The sequence below is a fragment of the Pelobates fuscus genome, chromosome 5 (assembly GCF_036172605.1).
Source record: "Pelobates fuscus isolate aPelFus1 chromosome 5, aPelFus1.pri, whole genome shotgun sequence".
NCBI lineage: Eukaryota > Metazoa > Chordata > Amphibia > Anura > Pelobatidae > Pelobates > Pelobates fuscus.
In genome coordinates, this window is record NC_086321.1 from 101,764,852 (window position 1) to 101,777,281 (window position 12,430).

Sequence of the window (12,430 nt, forward strand, 5' to 3'; positions counted from 1 at the left end):
ATTGATATCGGTTGTGATGGTGGGGGATAGTGGGTGATATGGGATGTTCGTTGCGTTCATTTATATATCTGGATCTTTGGGGTTTTGGTGAGAGTGGTCTTCTATGGGAGTGGGTGGTGTGGTGATGTGGTCTGGATGGTGAAGGGTAGGATTGTCTATGAGAATAAAGTGGTTTAGCTTGTGTGTAGGGTAGTGATGAAGGGCCTGAATAGGAGTTGTATTTCTGTGGTCGCTGTTTATAAGGTGAATGTAAAGATTGTCTGGTGGCATAATTTTGGTATTGTCGTGGATGGTGATCATAGTGACGAGTGGTGGTGCTGTGTTTGTTGGTTGTTGTTTGTGAAGGTTTCTCTGTCCCTACATAGTGGTTGTTTGTTTGGAAATGGTCTTTTTGGACATGATTGTATGTGGTATGCCTTTTGTTTAGATTATATGTTCGTACTTGCTTGTTTGAATAGTCTGTCTTATCTCTAATGTACTTCTTGATTTTAATGTGTTTGGTGTCTGTTTCAACCTTTTCAATTTTGCTCTGAATTAATATGCAATTTTGGTTGTATGCTTTGGTTTCTGTGAATGGCATAAGCTTGTCCCTGAGATTATTGATTTCAGAATCTAGTATTGATAATTTTTTGCTTTTTTTAATTATCAGTGTCTCCATTAGACCAAGAGTGCATGATTCTAATTTGTTATTCCATTCCTCCATGAATTCAAGATCATCTTGGTCGGAGGTTGGTAGTTTAAGTAATCAAGTACCAAGGTTGGATCGCCAGACGTCTTCTCCAGTATATCCTGGTAGCGGGGATCATACCGCTGCAACGCCTATAAGTCCAGAGCTGGTCCAAAGCTCATTCAAATGTGAGTGTATTATCATATTATTTTCTCATTTTACCCTTGGAGCCGCAATTCTTCACTATTGGCAGTTTGTCGTGTCTCCTATTTTGTCTCCACATATACGGATCATCCTACTCCCCGGACGGATCAACTCATGAGGACTGTACAGATATCCCACCAAGCTATATCAGTGAGACTATTTTTTATTCATCAAATTTTTATTCATTTTTACCATTTTTACTACTACTTTTTTATTGTATACTCTTTTTTTTTATCTGCAAAGACTCTCCTCAAAGATATATATATTTTTCCATAAGATAATTTCTTTACCTGGTGTAAGAGACTTACGTTTTCCATTATTATCAGATTGTGACCATCCGGTCTGGTTTACACTGTATTTTACTACTTTTTAGCGCAGCCCTTTCCCCCCGTTGTTTCATTTCCAGTTTGTTTTTAGGGTTTTGTGGGATTCCCTAATTAGGGTTGCAGCTTTTACTGTTATTGAGCGCAGACTCTTCTCTTTGTTTTTCTATTTGTGTAATTCCCTCTAGAGTCAGCTGCTTTCTAACTACCTTATTATGTCTATTTTTGAGTTCAGAAACAATTACATTATTGACGTGGAAAATGTATTTGACACAGAAATTACCAGCCCAATTCCAATTAATATTCCAAGTTTAAGCCAACAAGAACTGTTTATTAAATTGGAAAGATCCCTTACCTCTAAATGGGAAATAGCCACTTTAAAAAAATACATCGATGAAAGAATTACACCAAGAGGGTTAAGATTACTTAAACTACCAACCTCCGACCAAGATGATCTTGAATTCATGGAGGAATGGAATAACAAATTAGAATCATGCACTCTTGGTCTAATGGAGACACTGATAATTAAAAAAAGCAAAAAATTATCAATACTAGATTCTGAAATCAATAATCTCAGGGACAAGCTTATGCCATTCACAGAAACCAAAGCATACAACCAAAATTGCATATTAATTCAGAGCAAAATTGAAAAGGTTGAAACAGACACCAAACACATTAAAATCAAGAAGTACATTAGAGATAAGACAGACTATTCAAACAAGCAAGTACGAACATATCATCTAAACAAAAGGCATACCACATACAATCATGTCCAAAAAGACCATTTCCAAACAAACAACCACTATGTAGGGACAGAGAAACCTTCACAAACAACAACCAACAAACACAGCACCACCACTCGTCACTATGATCACCATCCACGACAATACCAAAATTATGCCACCAGACAATCTTTACATTCACCTTATAAACAGCGACCACAGAAATACAACTCCTATTCAGGCCCTTCATCACTACCCTACACACAAGCTAAACCACTTTATTCTCATAGACAATCCTACCCTTCACCATCCAGACCACATCACCACACCACCCACTCCCATAGAAGACCACTCTCACCAAAACCCCAAAGATCCAGATATATAAATGAACGCAACGAACATCCCATATCACCCACTATCCCCCACCATCACAACCGATATCAATTATTGTCCATCGATTCCGAATTTGAAAATGAGGATCATTTTTTAGAAATCCGTACCCACCCCAGCACATTCGTTCCAACACCCCACCAGTCAAGATCTCAAAAACGAACACTAAGCCTAGAGGACGAAGAAGTGGCAGACGTGAACAAGAGAGAAAGATTAGAAAGACAGTAATTCCCCTAAGTGAGGAATCCAATGGGATTTTTAACCTCTCTCAAAAAACTCTCACTATTGCCCAATTATCGGTTTTAAGAAAAGGACTTAAATTTGCCCCTACCAATCCTTTTAAACCCTTTGAAGCTTTTATTGATGTCAACAAATTTGTTAGGAAGGCCACCCTAAAACGATTTTTTATTGATAAGACTGCATATACTCCTACCTCATGCCCTTCCCCCCCTCAAGACAATCATATCATCAATACACATTTTAAAGAAAAATCTAAATTTTATCCTGCTTTTATGAAATCAGCACCACTCACAGTATTCGAAAAAATGGTCACTAAAGATCTCGACAAAATACAATCAAACAAATTTGATACACACAATTTGACAAATGCAGAAAAAAAAGCACTTAAAGAATTACAAGACGACAATGACATTGTAATAAAACCAGCAGACAAAGGAGGTGGCCTGGTTATTTTATCAAGCACTATGTATATTGAGGAAGCACATAGACAACTTAATGACACTGCTGTTTATGAAAAACTCACATCAGACCCCACTACAACTATTAAAAATATTTTATGTGATTTTTTAAATAGAGGACAGGCTCAAGATATCATAACTAAACAAGAGTACAACTTTTTAAACAAAAAATTTCCAATTAGTCCAGTTATTTACTTTCTCCCCAAGATACATAAAGACATGAATAAACCCCCAGGGAGACCAATAGTATCGGGTATAGGTTCTGTCCTTTGCAATCTTTCTCAATACTTAGACACTCTTCTTCAACCTGCTGTTAAACAAATGAAATCCTATTTACAAGATTCTATGTCTCTTTTAAACTTTTTAAGTCATTTTAAATGGGACCCAAATTTTATTCTAGTAACTTGTGATGTGCAATCATTATATACAATCATACCACACAATATAGGTTGTCAAGCGATAAAAAACATTTTAACAAAAGAAAAAAGGATCTCTGAAATACAAATTGATTTTATATTAGATGGTATCAATATTATTTTAAAAAACAACTATTTTTGGTTCCTCGACTCGTTTTATCTCCAAAAAAGAGGAACCGCTATGGGTACCAGGTTTGCCCCTAGCTATGCCAATTTATTTATGGCAGACTGGGAGTCCTCAGCTATATACGATGGAGACAAGCTAGGGGCAAACCTGGTCTCATATTTTAGATATATTGATGACCTGTTTTTTATCTGGAATGGATCCGAAGATAGTCTTATTTCTTTTATTCATGATCTTAACAAAAATGATAGAGGCATAACTTTAACCCATGAATTTAGCAAAGTACAAATTAACTTTTTAGATTTAAATATATTTGTCAAAAACGGGCAGATCCACACGAAAACTTTCTTCAAAAAAGTCTGCGTAAACACAGCAATTGACAGAAACAGCTGCCATTACAAACCCTGGCTCGACAGTGCTCCTAGAAGCCAATTTTTAAGGCTACGCAGAAACTGTACCGAATTAGATGATTTTAATGAACAAGCAAATATTTTAAAAGATAAATTTATCGAAAAAAATTACTCAGAGACCGACTTATTAGAAAATATTAATTTGATCAAACACAAAAATAGGAGTGAACTTCTAACATATAAAACCAAAAATACAAACGAATCCATATCCCTCCCTATAACTTTTAACTACAATAACAAAAGCAGTGTAATTAAAAAAATTATTAAAAAACACTGGCATATTTTAAAACAAGACGATAAACTTAACAAAATTATTCCCGAAAAACCAAATATAGTTTTTAGAGGAGCTCCCAATTTTAGATCGATTTTAACCACGAATTTTACCAAAACTATTGTACAGAAAAACCCTGTATCCTTCTTTCCGCAAACTAAAGGGTTCTACAAATGTAAAACATGCATTGTATGCAAAACCACAGATCCCACATTTGCATCTAGGGTGACTCAGTTTGTTTCAAATAAGACTAACACTGTGTATAATATCAAAGAGTTTATTACCTGTAATACCAAAAATGTAATTTATTTGCTCGAATGCCCTTGTGGCTTCCAGTACGTTGGAATGACCACAAGGTGCCTGAAAATCAGGTTGAGCGAACATTGTAGAAACATCAAAAATGGATACTTGAATCATACAGTATCCAAACATTTTATTAACCATAATAAAGACCCTAAATTGTTAAAATGTATGGGGATAAAAAAATGCACTTTACCCTGGAGAGGGGGAGATATTAAAAATGTCTTGGGAAGAACAGAAATGGAGTGGGTCTATAAGTTACAGACCCTCTCACCTCAAGGTTTAAATGCAGACTTTGATCTGCACAATTTTTTATGATTATACAATTTTTTATGACTATACTTTATATTTCACTTCTATTTTTTAGACTCTAGTTGGTTATACTTTTATCATTCTTCCATTCTTTCATTGTTACTAATTTTACCCATAGTTTTTAACTATGGTATTCATTTTCATTTTTATTTTATTTATGCCAACATTTCCCACTCCCTCTCCCCTCCTCTTTGACGGCTATTTTCGCCGTCTAGTATTTTGATCCATATAGGCACCCGTACTGTGCCCTTGAGGAAGCAGCTCCTTGCTAATCTACTCAGCGAGCTGCCTCCCGGTCTCCGCCTCCCGGTCTCCGCCCCCCCGTGCGTGCGCACATCTGACCGGCACTACTACAAGCCCCATGAGGCTTAGCTCCATAGTAGTGCCGGCGGGTAAAAGTTTCACGGGGAGGGGCGCATACCGCACGCGCATAGCGCTCAGATACTACATTTCCCATACACCCCAAGTCCGGTCATGTGACACAAGTCCAATAATCTTAATTTTATATTATAAGCTTCGTTTTTTATATTTCTGTGTTTCTTTATGTATATATTACCTATGACCATTTGTATGCACATTCGTTTTTAACTTATTTAAGGTCTAACAGTGTTTTAGTCTAAGTGTTTTTCTGATTGGCCAATCATTTTTTGGCGCAAATTTTAACAATTTACATTGTCTTATATATACTGTATCTTGCCAGGTTTAATGTTATATTACCATTTTGAAAAAGCCTGTTTAGGTGAAACGCGTTAATGGTTTTAAATTGTGTATTTTAATATTAAAGTGATTTTGGTTACCTTCTTTATAGGACCAACTCCTACTTTATTTGATATACTATTTTATTATTCCTGGCAGTTTTATATTTTATTTTTATTATATTTTTTTTTCTTTTTATATATATATATATATTTTTTATATACATATTTTTTATATATATATTATTACTTAATATTATTATATTATTCTATTCTACAATCACTACTATTTTTACCTCTCATACTCGGATCCTGATCCAAAGAAATCCCAGGTGGGGATTATTCCACCAGCGCCCTATTAATAGAGCAGTATTTCCTGCTCTATATTTGTAAGTATATTTCATTTACTGTTACTTCACATACCCTACCTACTGAGAGCACTATTGTTGTTTTCTATACATTCCGGAGTACCAAGGTTGGATCGCCAGACGTCTTCTCCAGTATATCCTGGTAGCGGGGATCATACCGCTGCAACGCCTATAAGTCCAGAGCTGGTCCAAAGCTCATTCAAATGTGAGTGTATTATCATATTATTTTCTCATTTTACCCTTGGAGCCGCAATTCTTCACTATTGGCAGTTTGTCGTGTCTCCTATTTTGTCTCCACATATACGGATCATCCTACTCCCCGGACGGATCAACTCCTGAGGACTGTACAGATATCCCACCAAGCTATATCAGTGAGACTATTTTTTATTCATCAAATTTTTATTCATTTTTACTACTACTTTTTTATTGTATACTCTTTTTTTTTATCTGCAAAGACTCTCCTCAAAGATATATATATTTTTCCATAAGATAATTTCTTTACCTGGTGTAAGAGACTTACGTTTTCCATTATTATCAGATTGTGACCATCCGGTCTGGTTTACACTGTATTTTACTACTTTTTAGCGCAGCCCTTTCCCCCCGTTGTTTCATCCATAGTCAATCCACGCCTGATCTTCAAACAAAATAGCAGAATTCAGCAGTAATACAAACTTCTGTTGGATTCTGAGGTCTGTTAATTAATTAAGTGGACAATTGTATTCTATAATAAAATCTCCGGGGGAATTCCACAATATTAATGTAAAGGACCACTATAGGCACCCAGACCACTTCAGCTTAATGAAGTGGTCTGGGTGCCAGGTCCACCTAGGATTAACCCTTTCTGCTGTAAACATAGCAGTTTCAGAGAAACTGCCATGTTTACTTTAGAGTTAATCCAGCCTCTAGTGGATGTCTCATTGACAGCCGCTAGAGGCGCTTCCGCGCTTCTCACTGTGATTTTCAGAGTGAAAAGACCCCAGCATCCATAGGAAAGCATTGAGAATGCTTTCCTATGAGTCTGGCTGAATGCGCGCGCGCGGCTCTTGCCGCGCATGAGCATTTAGCCGATGACGTCGGAAGGAGGAGTAGAGTCCCCAGCGCCGAGGAAGCTCGGTGCTGGAAAAAGGTACCGTATTTATTCGAGTATAACGCGCAAAATTTTGTACTGATTTTTAATCTAAAATTAGGGGTGCGCGTTATACTCGAATAAATATTAGCCCAGCAGAAGAGGGAGGGGGTGCTCCGATAATACCTCCCAGGACCGCCGGGCTCATTACAAGCCCGGCGGTCCTGGGGGGGCGGGCAGCAAGCGTTTACTCACCTCCCTGCAGCTCCTCCAGCTCCCCAGTGTAAATCTCGCGAGACCCGCGGCCAGCTCTGACGGCCGCAGGTCTCGCAAGATTTACACTGGGGAGCTGCAGGGAGGTGAGTAAACGCTTGCTGCACGGCGGTCCTGGGAGGTATTATCGGAGCACCCCCTCCCTCTTCTGCTGGGCTAATATTTATTCGAGTATAACGAGCACCCCTAATTTTAGATTAAAAATCGGTACAACATTTTATACCGATTTTTTTTTATCGAAAATCAGGGGTGCGCGTTATACACGTGTGCGCGTTATACTCGAATAAATACGGTAAGTGTTTAACCCCCTTCCTCTCCATACAGCCTGGCGGTAGTGGGATGTTTTCCTGGCACTATAGTGGTCCTTTAACTTAGAAGTATAGAAGGGTAGGTGGAATATCAGTACTTGCAATTGTAGTATGTGGCTGCTGAAACTTCCCAAAAAACAGTCTGTACCATCACTTAAGATCTCAACATACTACACTATATTCATATCTTTTTCCTTCCCTCCTCCATATCGCTCTGAGCGTGGGAATTCCTTCATAGGCACTGCTCCCCTAATTTAGAAGTGTTGAGTAATTACTCTGAAAGATTAGCACCAGTGGAGTATGGAACATCACAGTGAAAGCAATAAGGTAAGTTTGGAGGATTCATAAGTGTGCAGTTTTTTATTTTTTTTTATTTTCATTGCTGCTTATCAGCAATTGTTTCAGCTACATCATAGGGGGCATAACCTGGTATGGAAGGATATTTTTCTTTCTGTGCTATGCTACCGATGTTAACAGCCGTAATGAGCCTTCATACAAAGTGGGAGAGTTCACCTGAATTAGTGTTTTCTGAAAGATTTCAGATCTTTAGATTGCAGGGTTGAATTTAATCTTCCAGTGCTTCTATTCTGAGAGACAGAGTAAATATCCAGTCAGCGTTATATTAGTGCCAGATAAAAAAATAAATGACTGGAAATCTCCTATGTTGATATTTGGTGTTGTGACTTCATTTCTTGAATGTTGTACCAAATCTTATATTTTGAGGTCTGGTTCTCCTTGTTTGTCTATTAATGACTTATATTCAGGGTTAATGAACAGTTTAACCCCAAAGTCTTAAACCTGGCCCCGTCATCTCTGCCCCTTCAATTCTTTTCCAATCTGAGGCTTCAAGCTGGAAGCCATGAACCGGGCACTGCTGATAGGCTGAGAACATCAGCTGATGCTCTCATCCTACCGGTAGCTCCCCATTCACAAAATAGAGTGAAACAGATATGAACTTTTTTTTTTTTAAACTCCATTCTGTAAATTGAAGGCTGCTCTCAGGCTATTAGTGATATTCCATGAGGTTAGGTTGAAACGTTGCCGGTTTCACATAGGTGGAATAAATCTCTTTGATAGATTTTCTTTTGGTGTTGCGGTTCCTTATGATTTTTTGTACTGTTTATGAGGCAATTAGAAGGCGACCTTGGAGATTCACACCCACATTTTGAGTGGAGTGCTGCTCCTCCCTATCTGTTTTGTGTCAGTGGTATTTGGTCTGAGGTTTACTGATTAAAACCTCAGATTGAAAAAAAAATATGAAGGGGTAAACGGGTGCTGGATTGAAGAATTTGTGGTTAAATCATTCATTAATTGCTAAAGCCATAAAGGTAAGCCAGTGCCCATGACCTTCTTGCACCATAACAACATAATTCTGATGAAGTTGCTATGGTGCCTGGAGTGCCCATTTAATATATATCAATCAGTATAACAAATGACACATGAAACCTATGTCTGTAAAGTTAACTTTATATGTATATGGAGAAAGTAGAATTTGCTAGGATAGCTTGACAGCAGAGACCAAAGTTATCTTCTTAGTTTCTCTTGAACAAAAATCCCCATTAAACAGTTAAAATGTAACCCCTTCATGATCAAAAGGGTTCGGTCAACCTTGGTTCTAAAGTGGTTAATTTATTCTTATCCGATGATTTCAATCTAAATCCCTGGATTCCCGCAATGCAGACAAAGTGATGACATGGTCCCTGAAAAAAAATTAAATGAGAAGTCTTTTGTTTTATTTTTATTTTTTATAAGTCATTTTTTATGTGTGTTTGTCAGATTTCTGCTTTCCAGATTCCACGGAGCAGCACCTTAATATCTGAACAAAGCGTTCCTCTGAGTCTTTGCCAAACTTTTATTGTAAAAATGTTTTAAAGCTCAGTGCACATTCCCTGCATTAGACGGCTATTTGGCTGTAAAGAATAGCCATAAAAATATTTCAGAGTGGTTTTATAGTCCTACAAGGCAATTTTGTTTTATTTATTTTTTTCCTTAATTAATGTTAGAAGCCAGGATTACTGTTATACTTTTCAAACAGGGCAAAGTTGATTGCATCAAACAAAACAAAACTGTGAAATGGACCAGGTTAGGACATGCTCGAAGAGAACTGCTGTTAGTCATAAAATTAAAGCACTTGAATAGAATTGCAGATATTAAAGGGACCCCCATATACTTAGAGCATATGACTGCATCATTATCAACCAGATGATGAAAGCGTTGTCATTCTATAAAATGCACAACTACCTGTACTTTCCCCGCTCTAGAGATGCCATACATTTTCAATGACTTATTGTGCAGTCTGCTGTCAGCTTCCATTCAGTTCCTCTTCATATTTGAAGAAACAGCCAGAGGTTTATGGAGGTAGTGCATGTGCAGCGTGACTCTCTACAACACTGTATGGAAATAAAAAATTTTAAAACTTGTTTGTAGCAGGGATGCTGCAACACTTGCAAGAAATGTAAAAAATGTACGGGTGGGTCATGACTGACTAATTCATTTTAGCACTTTCTGTTCTACGTAGTTACCACAATAAAAACAGAAAATCCAGCGCACTCCATTATCCACTAAACAGCAACTTCAGTGCTGACAGATCTAGTTAGTTTTTTTTTTTTTTTTTAAAACACCTAATCTAGGCAAAAAATAATAATGGGGATTTAGTTACATTATATGATCATACATTGCATAAGCCTGCCACACCGTCAATGTACCCCATCTTTGGCAGGTCCTACACTACCAGCCTAGTGTCTGCTTCATGAGCTACTTACTTGGGTGAAAAAAAAATCCATCTAGAGTTCTCTGCAGTTCAAGGCTCCCAGCAGTACCCTACTTATGCATATTCAGTTGAGTGCAGCCAGCCCCCTGTTTTCTCATATATATATATATATATTTGGAAGTCTAGCCAACGCCTTGGTTTTGCACTCCTCCCAGTCACAGGTGCCTCATCCCAGGGCCCTATTTAGCCTTGTACTGCAGATAACTCGAGATGGAATTTTTACACCAAGTGAGTAGCTTATGAAGCAGATATTTTCAATGTTTTATTTGGTGGTATAATTTCTTTTATAGTAGCAGATCTCTGCTAATGTTTAATTTATCATCTATTACTAAACAATAAACTTAAAAAGGTCATATTCACTAAACAGGGAGCTGTGGAGATTTGAGAAGATAATGGCAAATTACAGACTAACATAGGAGGGCGTAAGGGTGTAAAACTGGTTCCAATTTGGCTTTTTTAATCTAAATTGTGCAGTTCCCATGTCAATTTGTAACAGGAATTGCCCAGCAAATGTAATCTTCTGGTGCAGAAACTAGGCCTCCATTGTCTTTTTATACTACATCTCACATGCTCAACATATTTTTGTAACTCTGTTGCGTCTACTGCTATCATAGAAATAATTCCACATATTTATTTAACGAAAAATATATCATTACATATTCCAAAAACAAAGCACTCATTTGGCAGCAATATTATCCGCACAGTCGTTTCACCATTGTTTAGATAAGCCTTGCTTCAGCACATTTACTTATCCATGAATATATAGTGATTTTATATACATTAAATCACACTGAATTATAGTACATATTCAGCTGCACACATCATTTAAACAATAAATAATACCCAGAATGCATTAAAGTAATTTAATTTGGTTGCCAAAGGACATGTGTCTTTTATCAAAGTTCTGTGCAGTGCCATAAAGCATTTCATAATTAAATGAATTTTGTTCTAAAATTTCAAATGCAACAAATTTGCTATTTTAGCCTCTCTGTGACGGCGCAGTGGAAAAAAATGATTCATCTAGTTGGTGTACGTTTTCACACATCTGGAGTTTGTGTTCCAGACATACAATGAGTCCTATTCATTTCTCAGGTGTGACAAAATCCTTGCTAAACCAGTAATTAGAAGCAACAAAAAAACTCCCATACCATAGGGAAGTATTATGTGGAAGTAAAATGTTTGAACAGTGTCATTTTGTATATTTTCCAAAACTCCTGTTGCTAGGTCTGAGTGACAGTATAACGATTCCACTATAGGTGATAGACAATCGTGATCTTTAACAGCTGGCAGAGTGTTCAAAAACTCTTTTGAGCAAGATACTGAGAATTACAAAAGGTTTGTGTGCTCTTGAATAATTATGATTTGACCTGGAAAAGGAAGTGTACCAAAATTCTAAAAAGCAATGATTATATTGCTCAGCCAACTAATCGGTGAAAAAGCGAACACAGGTGTTTTATTATTCATACATAACATTTTAGCATTTTTTTTCAGCAGTGTGTCTTTGTGACGCATCACTCCAAACGTTGGAAGCTTGCAAAAAGGATTGTGGAGAAAGTCTTCTACGTTTTTCTGTTTTGTTTTACTTAGGTTATATTCTTTTAATGGGTCACTACAGTTACGAAAACAACATTACCTTAATGATGCAGTTTTGGTATATAGATCATGCCTCTGAATTTCACTGCTCAATTCACTGCCATTTAGGAGGTAAAACATTATTATTTTTTTATGTTTATGCAGCCCTAGAAACCTCACTGACACATCCTGCATGAAAAAAACTGTTTCATTTTCAATCAGATGTTACTTACTTTAAATCCTGCTCTGTAAATTATACTTTAATCACACACAAGGCTCCAACAAGGTCTAAAAGGTTATTACAATATCAGAAGATAAGAAATTCTAAATTAAATAGAATTTGCAATAAAGGAAGTGTAAACATTATATGACTCTTTACATGAAGTGTCCAGGAAGGCTGTGTAAGTCACATGCAGGGAGGTGTGTCTAGGGCTGCATAAACAAATGGCAGAGAATTGAGCAGTGAGACTGCAGGGATACCATCTGTACATCACAGCTACTTCATTAAGCTAAAGGTTTTTTTTTAGTGACTATATTGTCC

The 12,430-nt window shown here is 37.0% G+C and overlaps 1 protein-coding gene across 1 annotated transcript in view; it reads left to right on the plus strand.

Annotated features, from left to right (window-relative positions):
* COMMD10 (COMM domain containing 10) overlaps positions 1–12,430 on the plus strand; it is a 392,963-nt gene that overhangs the window by 210,763 nt on the left and 169,770 nt on the right. The gene's annotated exons all lie outside the window — the stretch shown is intronic.